Genomic DNA, 12,632 nt, shown 5'->3' with positions numbered 1-12,632 from the left:
TATGCACGGACATGTTTGCGATTTGTATTTCTGGACAGTCGTTCAGCGCAGGGGTCCCAATTAATTCACTGTAATCCTGCGATTTACACTGAAAGACAAAAGGTAAACATTCTCATTTAGACACTTTAGCTGTATCGCAGCTTCTTTCGGTGGTGAGGGATTAACAAGCGTGTTTTAAACTGTCACATTAATTCCCATGCGGCTCCGCAGCACTTATGTCTATGAAAGACGGCGGGGGAAAATGAGAACCGTGATTAATCAAGTGTGGTAGTGACTGTTTATTCCTTACTGGCAATGAAATTATGCAAACACAGCCCACCCGCTGAGCCGCTCTTTAAGACCCCTCGAGTGGGAGGAAGATTGTTTCTTGTATCCGGCACGGAGGCAGTGCGAAAGATGACACGAACGGAGGCAGCGTATACAAGGCTTTGCTCGACTGATGAGAAGAGGAAATATGATATGAATAAGTCATTAGGAGACATCCCTCTACATGACGGATCAGAGCTGCCCGCTGAGAGGAGTCTTACTACATCGAACGGAGAGAACAGCAGTCAGCAGTAACTGACGCTGACCGCCACAGTAGGAACTCGACAATCTCAAACACACATGACGAAAGGCTGCAGTGTGTTCTGTGATGGTCTCGTCTGCTCTCTGGGAAACATCTGAACTGAAGGGCGCACACACACTGAGGAAAGATGAGCGCACGAATCAGCCCATCTTCATTGTGTCTACACACACTCGCACTACCTCACTGAACTGAAGTGAAAATGCACAATTTGAATTAAATTTGTGTTGAGGTAGCAGGGTTATTATTATAACTGAAGATTATAACTGAAGTAAAATAAATAAATAAATAAATAAAAACTTTATTACAGCTGGTTGCCAAGGAAACATTTCCCATTTTCATTTGGTTTAACTTGATGTGCTAAAAAAACTAAAAGTAAAACTGAAATAAAAACTCACATATTCATCTAAACACAAATCGTAAAGGTCTAACAGCCTAATAAACCTGCTGCCGTCTGTCGTTAATGTTATTCTAACAACAAACAAAGAGAAAATCACTAACATGACTTTAGCAGCTTTAACCCTCTGGGGTCTGAGGATTTTTGGGCACTGGAGAAGTTTTGACATGCCCTGACATTTGTGCTTTTTTCAGTTCTTCATAAACATATTAATGGAAAAAGTGTCATTACACTGTATTCAGCACGAACTAGGCTACCATAATATGTGAGGAACATGTATGTACATGTTTGTTTTTTTGAAGGAATAACGTTTATGCGTGGTTATTGAAAAAACAAAAGTCACTGAAATAAGACCAAAAAAATATATTAAATCTGTGTTCACAAGACTTCTGGGTATTGGAGGTTGTAGACTAGAGTTTTTGCTTCAAAATTATGTAAAAACTATCCTGCCTACTCGTTCATATAAAACAATATAGATATTTAAATTTTGTAAGACACTTTTTGTCAAGAAACACAGTATGCGTGGAGGCGTGAATCATCATGAATAATGCTGTGATTCACACCTGAGAAGACAAAGGATTTGCATAATGACCTCTAATGACCTGCATAACAATGAGCTCTTTCAGTCAGGTAGGCTGTGAAAAAACCCTCTGTGATCATGTCTCAAGCTCATCATGGTGTATATCAAACAAGAAAAGAAAACACTCTGAAGAAAAAAGAAAAAACAGCAATACTGTGAAATAATATTACAATTTAAAATAAAATGTATTTCTGTGATGCAAAGCGTCTGAACATTCATGTTACCTCTATGGCATTTCATATAGTCTTTTAGCTTAAAAGTATGCACATTTGGAGAAATATTGATGGATTCTCATATGTTTATGTCAATTTTCTATACAGAGGAGTAATATTTATCCAATATTTATTGTCATCACTGTGAGCGCTGGATACTGTGTTTTCAATTCATACTTGCAGCCGGAGGGCGCTCTGCACACCTTTAGACCACAAATTACTCTAAAGAAGAACAGGCATATCATGTGACTTTCCAGGAACTAATAGAGGCTTCCAGAGATCGCTAATCATGCCTATAACATACAGATAAACACTTTTCAAGACAATAAATACACGATTGAGATGATATATACATGTATTGCCTCAGAATTTGCGTCTGAATAGCGCTCGCTCCGTGGGCGTGGCCGCATTAGTGGATAATGAGCTGAATCACTGGGCGTCTGACATGTGTCTCTTTTCATACAGATTACATAAACAGATCATTTTTGTTTTCGATTTGACTTACATGATTTAAAACCTTTCTTTAGACATAAGTCTAATTTTTTTGTGATTAGTATTCACTAAGTTACAGTTCATTTTCTGAGAACTATCAGATTGGACTTCGTTCAGAGGGAGACGACAGATCACGCATCATGTTAGTTTTCTTTATTTTGCAAAAAGCACAACATTTTGTTTTTACTCTGAGTGTACACAAATAAAAGAAGATAGTCAACAGATTAAAATGGTGTATAACTCTTAATTGTATGTGCAACATTGATGGAGTATTTTGAGTCTCTTTCACACTGGTAAGAAAAAAACCGAGGTGGTATTGCTGGCGATACCTCCGACTCAGTTTCATTTTGAGGAGTAACTTGATCCAGCCAAGGATATCATTTCTGACAAGTAAGTTATTTATTCTTACTTAGAAAACATGCACATATTTACTAGTTTGGCAAACTTTTGCTATACTGAAATTAATAAGAACCAATGTATATTTAAAGGGGTCCTTGATTATGATTTGACTTTTTTAACTTTAGTTAGTGTGTAATGTTGCTGTTTGATCATAAACAACATCTGCAAAGTTACAACGCTCAAAGTTCAATGCAAAGGGAGATATTTTCTTTTACACAAATCACTTTTTAAGAACTACAACAAATGGCTGGTGGGGACTACAACGAGCTTCTTCCTGGGTTGGTGATATCACTAACCCTAAAATTTACATAAACCCCGCCCCCAAGAACACGCATCAAAGGGTGTGAGGCCATGTTGTGCTGCTTTAGAGAAGAGGAAGAGTTGTTGTAGTAGAGTGTTGTTGACATGCCGTCATTTTACGCCGGACTGCTTCACAAACGAGGGTCAATTCAACACAAAAGATTAACATGACGGCACATGATAGTGGATGAGTTGAATCAACTCCACAGCAACTACATAAATTTATCCACTAACCATTTAGAAACATCCAGTTTCATTCTAAAAGTTGTATCTTCTTCCTGAGTCTCTCCATCAGTGTCGACTCCAGTTTGAACAATGTAAGGCTGAACACCGTTACTGACAATCCTCATTTTGTCTGCGTGAGATTCTCCAGCTTTGTTGTTGTTGAGCGACCGAAGCGTGAGCTGTTAAAGCTCCGCCCTCTTCTGGAAAGGGGGCAGGAGCAGCAGCTCATTTGCATTTAAAGGGACACACACAAAAATGGCGTGTTTTTGCTCACACCCAAATAGGGGCAAATTTGACAAGCTATAATAAATGATCTGTGGGGGATTTTGAGCTGAAACTTCACAGACATATATTACATCTTGTGAAAAGTGGCATAATACTGTAGGTCCCCTTTTATTCATACACTCATGACTATGTAGTATCTTGTTTTCCATGTTTTCATTGCTTTGAATATAGGTTATATTCAGAATTCTAGGGGTCAATCATGTGTTTTGAAAGTGCCCTCCACAGGGCTCTGCTAAAACTATCAGACTGTCTGACGACTTTGATAGTATTGTACAATAAAAGTTTATTTGATGAACATCTGTCAGCTCCTCTACTGAAGGGCTGCACTTAGCATCCATATACAGTACAAACATGACTCATTGGTGCTAATGAACATGAGCCTAAATTAGCCTCATTTACAGGGCTTATGTAAGACTCGTTAGCAGATTTAAAAATATGTAGTTTTGCCTAAATCTTATAATGTGGATTGAAGTAAAATTAGTTTATGACTACCTGTAGTTTTAGAAAATGAATTTGTTGTCCGTGTGTTCTTAACAGTGATTAATGTTAAGAATTAATTTGTGACATCTTGTTGGCATGTTTGAAGGAGCTGAGTGAAGTTTGACATGCTCACAGAAATAAATACTCTCACATGGCCATAAACGTGTGACTAATTCTCCTATTTCATACTGCATTTATCGAATAGTCACACCCTAATATATCTGCAGATGCACAGAAACTACATCAGCTATACGTACATTTGGGATTATGGCAGAGATATTCTGCTGTGTCTTTAAATATGTCTGTGTGTTTTCCTGCACCACGTTTTGTAGTGTACATACCCTCAATGTCAAGCCTGTCTGTTAACATGACATCAGGGTCACATCCATATGCAAACCTGTTCTTTTTACCCACAATCCTGCGCTGATCAATCACTGAAGACTCTGAGAGGAAGGTGTTTCGTTTGGTTCTTTTCAAACATGGTAATGAAGTACATCTATCACTCGAGTGCTAAGGGAAAGGTCAGTGCTGAAACGTATAAATTGTTATGACATGCCATAAATCTGAGTTAATCCTCAAATATCTCCTTTTTCCCCATGAAAGGTCTCACACACCACTTTTTCTTTTTACCATATAGCTCTTCTATTCACTTTCATTCATACATACACACACACACACACACAAGTCTACCATGAAGCACATTTCAGAGAGAACAATCATATTGGTACATGACTTGCATTGTATTGCATTACTGCATAAACAGTTGTGTTTGTCCAGCAGCATTGTTCTCTCCAACTCTGACTTCTGTTCTGTAAATCAGCATGTCCATATGCATAGATTCAATCCAGTTGCACATTTTGGATACACTGTTTATATTAACTCAGACTCACTGGAAAAATGTACCTGTGCCAACATTTCTGCAAAATTACACATACCCGAGCATGCAGTGTTGTACCAGGTGAGCTACTGAGCAAGTTTACTATGTCAGAAAAAGCCATACATATAGAGCTGATTATGTGAACGTCAAAATGTGTTTGTTTACAAATCAGTTTTGTGGTCATGACCCCATACCCCCCTAGAGGGACCAATTAAAGTCCACCCACCGCAGTCTCACAAAATCCTGTGGGAAACACTGACACCACTGAAAACTGCAGTGACTGATTCAGTGCTCTATTAGGTTCAGTCAGATTCGTTTGTCTTCATCTCTCTGTCCTGCTGCCACCCAGACCTTTAGACCATCCAGAACAAGATATCACAAGCTCATCTGATTTCTCTGGCACTTTAGGAGCTGTGTCTTCAAACCTTCAACTCATTTCTATTCACATCTCTCTTCCACCAAGAAAGAAAAATTCATTGGCATTTTGCGCGTCTAATGGAGACTAGATGGGAATGTAAAGATGTGTAATCTAATCAAACAGCAGATTTCACAGTGTAATCAGCAGAAGCTCTTCTGTTCCTGTACGTGAGGCCGGAGAAGATAATGCTGCGATGAATAACTGATCACTGACATAAACTACTTCCATGTCTGTAGTTATGCAGCAGGATGTCATGTATGATCAATTATGCTGAATTTATTGCACAAAAAACTACATAAACATTCATACTTGCACAGCAGCTCACTAATGATTATGTAAATTCACTAATTCATACGTACTGTAGACTATTTGGTACATCAGTTTATGAGAAGACAATAAACTAGAGAGCTAGATGACTGAACGCCACATGGAGAATGAAAATCATTCTTCAAAATATGTAAGGACTCATTTTGTGCCATCATTATCTTGAGGAGCTGTGTCTACCATTGGTGTCACCTAATGTAGTTATAATCATATATTTTGACTTGAATAAACCAGTTCATTTTGATGTCATCACATGAAGCACTTTCTGAAGTCAATAGACAGTCTTCATTCTTTACAATGATGGCAACATGATCAAAAAGCTTTTAATCGCTGAGAGCAAAGCAATCCTCTTGAAGTTAGAAAAGAAACTCTTCAGAAGTGTGCATTCAGTTCACTGTCTGTCTATTAGTGAGAGAATCTGGCCTTTGACAGTCAGACAGTCAGTTTCTGTACATTTATAAGGTTATAAGCAGTACGGCTAATGCCTGTGGATAAATGTCACAAGCGCTGCATATATTTTGGTCTCAACTAGTGGTTGCAATTATCCTGTCCTGTCAGGCATGGCATTTAAGATTAAAACACAGCATTTGCAACTTCAGTATGTTATAAATACCAAATATGAATGGTCTCGTCACATCTACACCTGAACAATGAATACTGTAATCCAACGCCAACACATAGGTGAACCCTTTCTGTCATTACACAACTGGACAATAACCTCTGTCGAATCGACAAATAAATCCCCCAAAATGCAGAAGTATTTTCCTGACCTCAGAACTGTCACCTGACAAAGGGTTTGTAGGAGAAACAATTGCACGGCTGTCAAACAGTAAATGGATTAAGAGCAGTAGCGCAGGACGTGATTACGTTCTCAGCATCAGTGTGTGCTGCTGCAGGACTCTGTATGAGCTTCAGCGCTTCTACAGCTCGATCGATAGTGCTCAGTCTTTAGCCTTTGGAGGCCTCCGGGTTTTAAATGGACTAACTACAGCTGCTGGACAAGAAAACACTCAAATCCTCAATCATCATGCATCTCTGCTGAGATCACCGACATAAATATGAGCAAGTGGGATGACAAAATGTCCTTGAGTAAAAGAAGTACACTTCAAAAGGAATGCTTACTATGAAAATAATATCCTTTAAAATATTATACTCAAGTGCAAAACTGAATGTATGTTTTTGTACACTTAACTGCATGTTATTTATAAATGAAATTAACACTCTGGAGTCGGCAAACACGCTGGAGCGTTTTGCTGGATTTTATTCACACTTAAAATACTTTTCCCGTCTTTTTTTGTCATACAGATAAAAGTAATACATCAGTTGAAACTACAGAATGTTTACTTTTATTTGTGTACACTCACAGTAAAAACAAAATGATGTGCTATTTGCAAAATAAAGAAAACTAACATGATGCGTGATCTGCCGTCTTTATCTCAATGAAGTCCATTCTGATAGTCCTCAGAAAATGAACTGTAACTTAGAGAATACTAATCACACAAACATGAGACATATGTCTAAAGAAATGTTGAAATGTCAGGTTTTAAATCATGTAAGTCAAATTGAAAACAAATATTCTCAGTTTATGTAATCTGTTTGAAAATTAGAGAGATGTCAGTTGTTCGTGAGTCATCTCATTATTCGCTAATGCGGCCACGCCCACGGAGCGCGAGCGCTATTTAAAGGCAAATTCTGAGGCGATCCATTCAACAGACTCAACAACATCAGCTCGAAATAATGCATTAAGCTTAGGTAGATACATGTACATCGTTTTTAGACATGGTGAAGAATAATTCTGGAAGAATTTACCTCAGAGGAAGAGCTCGACTTTCAATTCAGTATGTGTTTTGTGGCCTTATTTCAGTGTCTTAAATTTTTTGTTTTTTAAATAACCACGTATAAACGTTATTCTCTCAAAAATACAAACATGTTCATACATGTATTATAGTTTAAATGTATATTAAATGCAACAAGTTGAACTTCAGAGTGCTTTTTGACAATTTTATATATGTAATTTCATAATTACTTCTATTGTCTTTGAACTATGGTTGTACTGATGGACTTACTGACAAGCATTTATGGTAAACTAAAATATAATTTAATGTAATTTCCGGTGAAACTTGTGTGTCAGGTATTTAATATATTTGTAATGATAAAGTTGCAATTTACTACATTTAAAATATTTTAACTTCAAATGTAATGTCGAATAACAGTTAAAATTATAATCAAGTACTTTACATGTGCTTTAGTATGTTAGTCGGCACCATCAAAATGGTGTACTTCTATAAAGCACGGCAAAAGATATGGTGACACTTTATAGTAAGTATACAGTAATAAAATTTGACAAATCATTTGCAAACTATTAGTTAATAGTTTACAAACTGTAGTTAATACATTAATAGACTATTTACAAACAGTGAGTTCTTCATTGTCACTGTAATAACAAATTATTGTCTCATTAACTCGTATATAGAGTTAGATAATGCTTTGTTAATGACTTATTAACCAAAGATAGTTCTCACTTTAGATTAGGTCACAGAATATTGGAAAATGGCATTAAATCAAGTGCTTTAAACCAACATTTATTGGACATTAATTGCTTTAGTATTAAGTGCTCCTTAAAATGCTTACAAATACATTAAGCCTATCTCCAAAGCTAAACATAACAATTAAATAAATAAATAAATAAAATATGCATAATATATGCAAATACTCATTAGATCACGTTGTAGTTAGGTTCAGGGGTAGGGTTAGGGGACAGAATTGACAGTTTGTACAGAATAAAAATAATTATTTCTATGGAAAGTCCCCATAAACATGGAAACCCAATAAGTACTTAAAATGTTGAAAATGAATGAAGTTCAAGTGCCTAAATGGGTGAGGCCATGTTGGGCTGCTTTAGAGAAGAGGAAGAGTTGTTGTAGTAGAGTGTTGTTGTCATGCCGTCATTTTACGCCGGACTGCTTCACAAACGAGGGTCAATTCAACACAAAAGATTAACATGACGGCACATGCTAGTGGATGAGTTGAATCAACTCCACAGCAACTACATAAATTTATCCACTAACCATTCAGAAACGTCTAAAAGTTGTAACTTCTTCCTGAGTCTCTCCATCAGTGTCGACTCCGGTTTGAACAATGTAAGGCTGAACACCGTTACTGACAATCCTCATTTTGGCTGCGTGAGATTCTCCAGCTTTGTTGTTGTTGAGCGACCGAAGCGTGAGCTGTTAAAGCTCCGCCCTCTTCTGGAAAGGGGGCCGGGAGCAGCAGCTCATTTGCATTTAAAGGGACACACACAAAAATGGTGTGTTTTTGCTCACACCCAAATAGGGGCAAATTTGACAAGCTATAATAAATGATCTGTGGGGGATTTTGAGCTGAAACTTCACAGACACATTCTGAAACACCAGAGACTTATATTATATCTCGTGAAAAGGGTCCCCTTTTAAGATCTCTTTTTGAACGTTTTGAAGTGTCAGAATTTTGGGTGAATAGACTTTCAATGGAGGAACAAAAAGCTCTCAGAATCCATTAAAAATATCTTCAATTGTGTTTCAAAAATGGATGAAAGTCTTGGAACGGGTTTGATGAGAGAATTTTCATTTTTGGGTGAACTAACCCTTTAAGGAAAGCAAACGGCAATATCGTCCTCTATCATCATTATCAGTAGCAGCACTGTTTTTCTTCTGCCATCGAGTCATAGACTCTCACTTTCCCATCCACCCCATAGGAACCACTTTAGAATATGCTGCCGTTATGACAAACAATACAGAGCACGCATAAAAAGCAATAACATCAGGAGATGCAATTCCACAAGTTTTCTATTCAGAGTCAAGGTGAGAGACATTTCAGAACAAGCAGCCTCATTTCAATACATCGCACATACACATAAACGCCCGTTTATCTGAAACACTCTTCACAACAGTACTGGTCCAGAGCCCGATCTCTGTCCCCGAGGGGCTTCTAGACTGATTAACATCGCCAGACTTGTTCAGGTAAACGGGCTGAGTGAAAGTCAGCAACTGGGGAGCAGAACTAATGAACGATCTAATTAATAAATCAGCATTCACACGCAGCTGAAGCTCTCAACAATTGAGTCTCATTCATTATTGTATCTGGGTCGAACGTGTCCCTCGGCGTTGGACAAATCCTCACAGACATGTCAATATAAGCACAGTTACGAATTAATGGAAGAGATTCAAAGCTGAACTATTATTGTGTTAACAGGTTATTTGCATGATGGAGCGCAGCCTTAAGAGCTTGATGTTTTCCTGGTGAACCGAAGTGACGGTGTAACGTGTGTTTTAAATGAGAATGCACAATAATATCAGTATTCTGAAGTCATACAACAGCTTTGCATGACTTTTAGCATCAACAAATAAGACTGCAGTCACATTAATGATGAATGGGAGAGAGTACAATAGAGCGTGACAGTTGGGTTCCAGCAGTAAAAACTCCATTCATTTTATCCAAAGAGAAATTGATTTATAACAATAACTTCTAAACTTTGAAAACAGACCTACTGTGAGCAACAAGGTTGTTAATTGATGGTATTTGCCTCTGTTAAAGCTGCATTATTTCAACTTATTTTTAAAATAATTGTGTTTAAAAGCAGAATTTGTGGTGAAAAACTAAATTACCCATGATGCTGTACAGAAAATTCCACCAATCAGAGAGTCAAAACGTGGCAAAAGATCTCTTTAGCTCCGCCCACTCTCATGAAACACCGCAAATGTAATCGTGTCGATCTCCCTACGCTCTCAAAATATTTAAATAGACTATATTGCCAAAGGTTTTGGGACGCCTGCCTTTACGTGCACATGAACTTTAATGACATCCCATTCTTAATCTGTAGGGTTTAATATGGAGTTGGTCCACCCTTTGCAGCTATAACAGCTTCAACTTCTCTGGGAAGGCTTTCCACAAGGTTTAGGAGTGTGTTTATGGGAATTTTTGACCATTCTTCTAGAAGCTCATTTGTGAGGTCAGGCAGTGATGTTGGACGAGAAGGCCTGGCTCACAGTCTCCGCTCTAATTCATCCCAAAGGTGTTCTATTGGGTTGAGGTCAGGACTCTGTGCAGTCCAGTCAAGTTCCTCCACACCAAACTCGCTCATCCATGTCTTTATGGACCTTGCTTTGTGCACTGGTGCACAGTCATGTTGGAACAGGAAGAGGCCATTCCCAAACTGTTCCCACAAAGTTGGGAACATGGAATTGTCCAAAATATCTTGGTATGCTGAAGCATTAAGAGTTCCTTTCACTGGAATTAAGGGGCCAAGCCCAACCCCTGAAAAACAACCCCACACCATAATCCCCCCTTCACCAAACTTTACACTTGGCACAATGCAGTCAGGCAAGTACCGTTCTCCTGGCAACCGCCAAACCCAGACTCGTCCATCGGATTGCCAGACAGAGAAGCGTGATTCGTCACTCTAGAGAACACGTCTCCACTGCTCTAGAGTCCAGTGGCGGCATGCTTTACACCACTGCATCCGACGCTTTGCATTGCACTTGGTGATGTAAGGCTTGGATGCAGCTGCTCGACCATGGAAACCCATTCCATGAAGCTCTCTACGCACTGTTCCTGAGCTAATCTGAAGGCCACACAAAGTTTGGAGGTCTGTAGCTATTGACTCTGCAGAAGGTTGGCGACTTCTGCGCTCTGTGTGCCTCAGCATGCGCTGACCCCGCTCTGTGATTTTACGTGGCCTACCATTTCGTGGCTGATTTGCTGTTGTTCCCAATTGCTTCCACTTTGTTATGATACCACTAACAGTTGAGTGTGGCATATTTAGTAGTGAGGAAATTTCACGAATGGACTTATTGCACAGGTGGCAACCTATCACGGTACCACGCTTGAATTCACTGAGCTCCTGAGAGTGACCCATTCTTTCACAAATGTTTGTAGAAGCAGTCTGCATGCCTAGGTGCTTGATTTTATACACCTGTGGCCATGGAAGTGATTGGAACACCTGAATTCAATGATTTGGAGGGGTGTCCCAATACTTTTGGCAATATAGTGTATATAAGCATATTTTGCAATAAACTTTTTGTTTGTATTTTGTATTTTTGTCCAATTTTCAAATACTTTTTTGCTTTAAATCACAGTTTGTAGTGTTATGATTCTCCTCGTAGCTGGTTGGTTTAGTTCATGGCTTATAGTGCTTTAACAAAGACTTTTTTGAAATCCCTATGGGAGAAATGAAAGGAAAAAATACCATCGCCTCTAAAAAAAAAGTGGGTGGGCCCTGTTGCACTCGATATGGTGGAATAAGTCCCGCCTTCTAAATAAAAGAGCCAATTGCCAATTGGTAAAATCATCACGTCACTGCAGCTGCTGTTATAAGCTCCGGTTGCTGTTTTTTTAACGCTATTTTTTATTTATGGGACAGTTCATGTCAGATTTGTTTTCTGATTTGAAATATGTTATTTAAATATGAGTGTAGCAAGCAGTTTCAGGATTTTTCCGGGAGATTTCAGGATTCCCCCATTCAAGTATATAGGACTTGACTGAAATGATGGATGCCGCCGAGTGAACAGACTTTCCTTGAAAGGCACTTTGGCATCAGTGACATCACAGTTTGAGAACATGATTCAGAGTTTCACAGGAGGAAAAGATTATCAGTGAATGATGAATTATATTTGTTCTGTTCATCACACAAAGCTACGGTTTGGTTTACATTTATAAAACGTTTATGAACACTTTATTGTGCTATTTGATCTTAACAAATGTGTTCACTTTTAACTGCTGTTGAATGGAAAGCAGCTGCATTACCTTTCTTCAAAACATGTGTTTCACCATCACAGTCTCACAAGAAAACGCAAGTCTTTGCAATTTCATATGAATTTGTACAACATGATTTGGGAAAATGTACAATTCGTATTAATAATAGCTTCACCCATAAACAAGTGGGGCCTTTTCTTTTTCACCGTTTTCTAGTTAATTGATGTTTTCACTTTCAGTTTTGTTTTTTGCTCTTTTGTTCTGATGCCATTGTTGACATCATTATGGTACTACATGCATATATTGATTGATTTTTTTTTTTTTTTGGTCATGTGATGTTCTCTATTGT

At 38.2% G+C, this 12,632-nt stretch overlaps 1 protein-coding gene across 1 annotated transcript in view; it reads right to left on the bottom strand.

Annotated features, from left to right (window-relative positions):
• Positions 1–12,632, bottom strand: part of fstl4 (follistatin-like 4) — a 196,154-nt gene that overhangs the window by 67,011 nt on the left and 116,511 nt on the right. The window lies entirely within an intron of this gene.

This window comes from Ctenopharyngodon idella, chromosome 21 (assembly GCF_019924925.1).
Source record: "Ctenopharyngodon idella isolate HZGC_01 chromosome 21, HZGC01, whole genome shotgun sequence".
NCBI lineage: Eukaryota > Metazoa > Chordata > Actinopteri > Cypriniformes > Xenocyprididae > Ctenopharyngodon > Ctenopharyngodon idella.
This window is presented reverse-complemented; position numbering and strand designations above follow the sequence as displayed.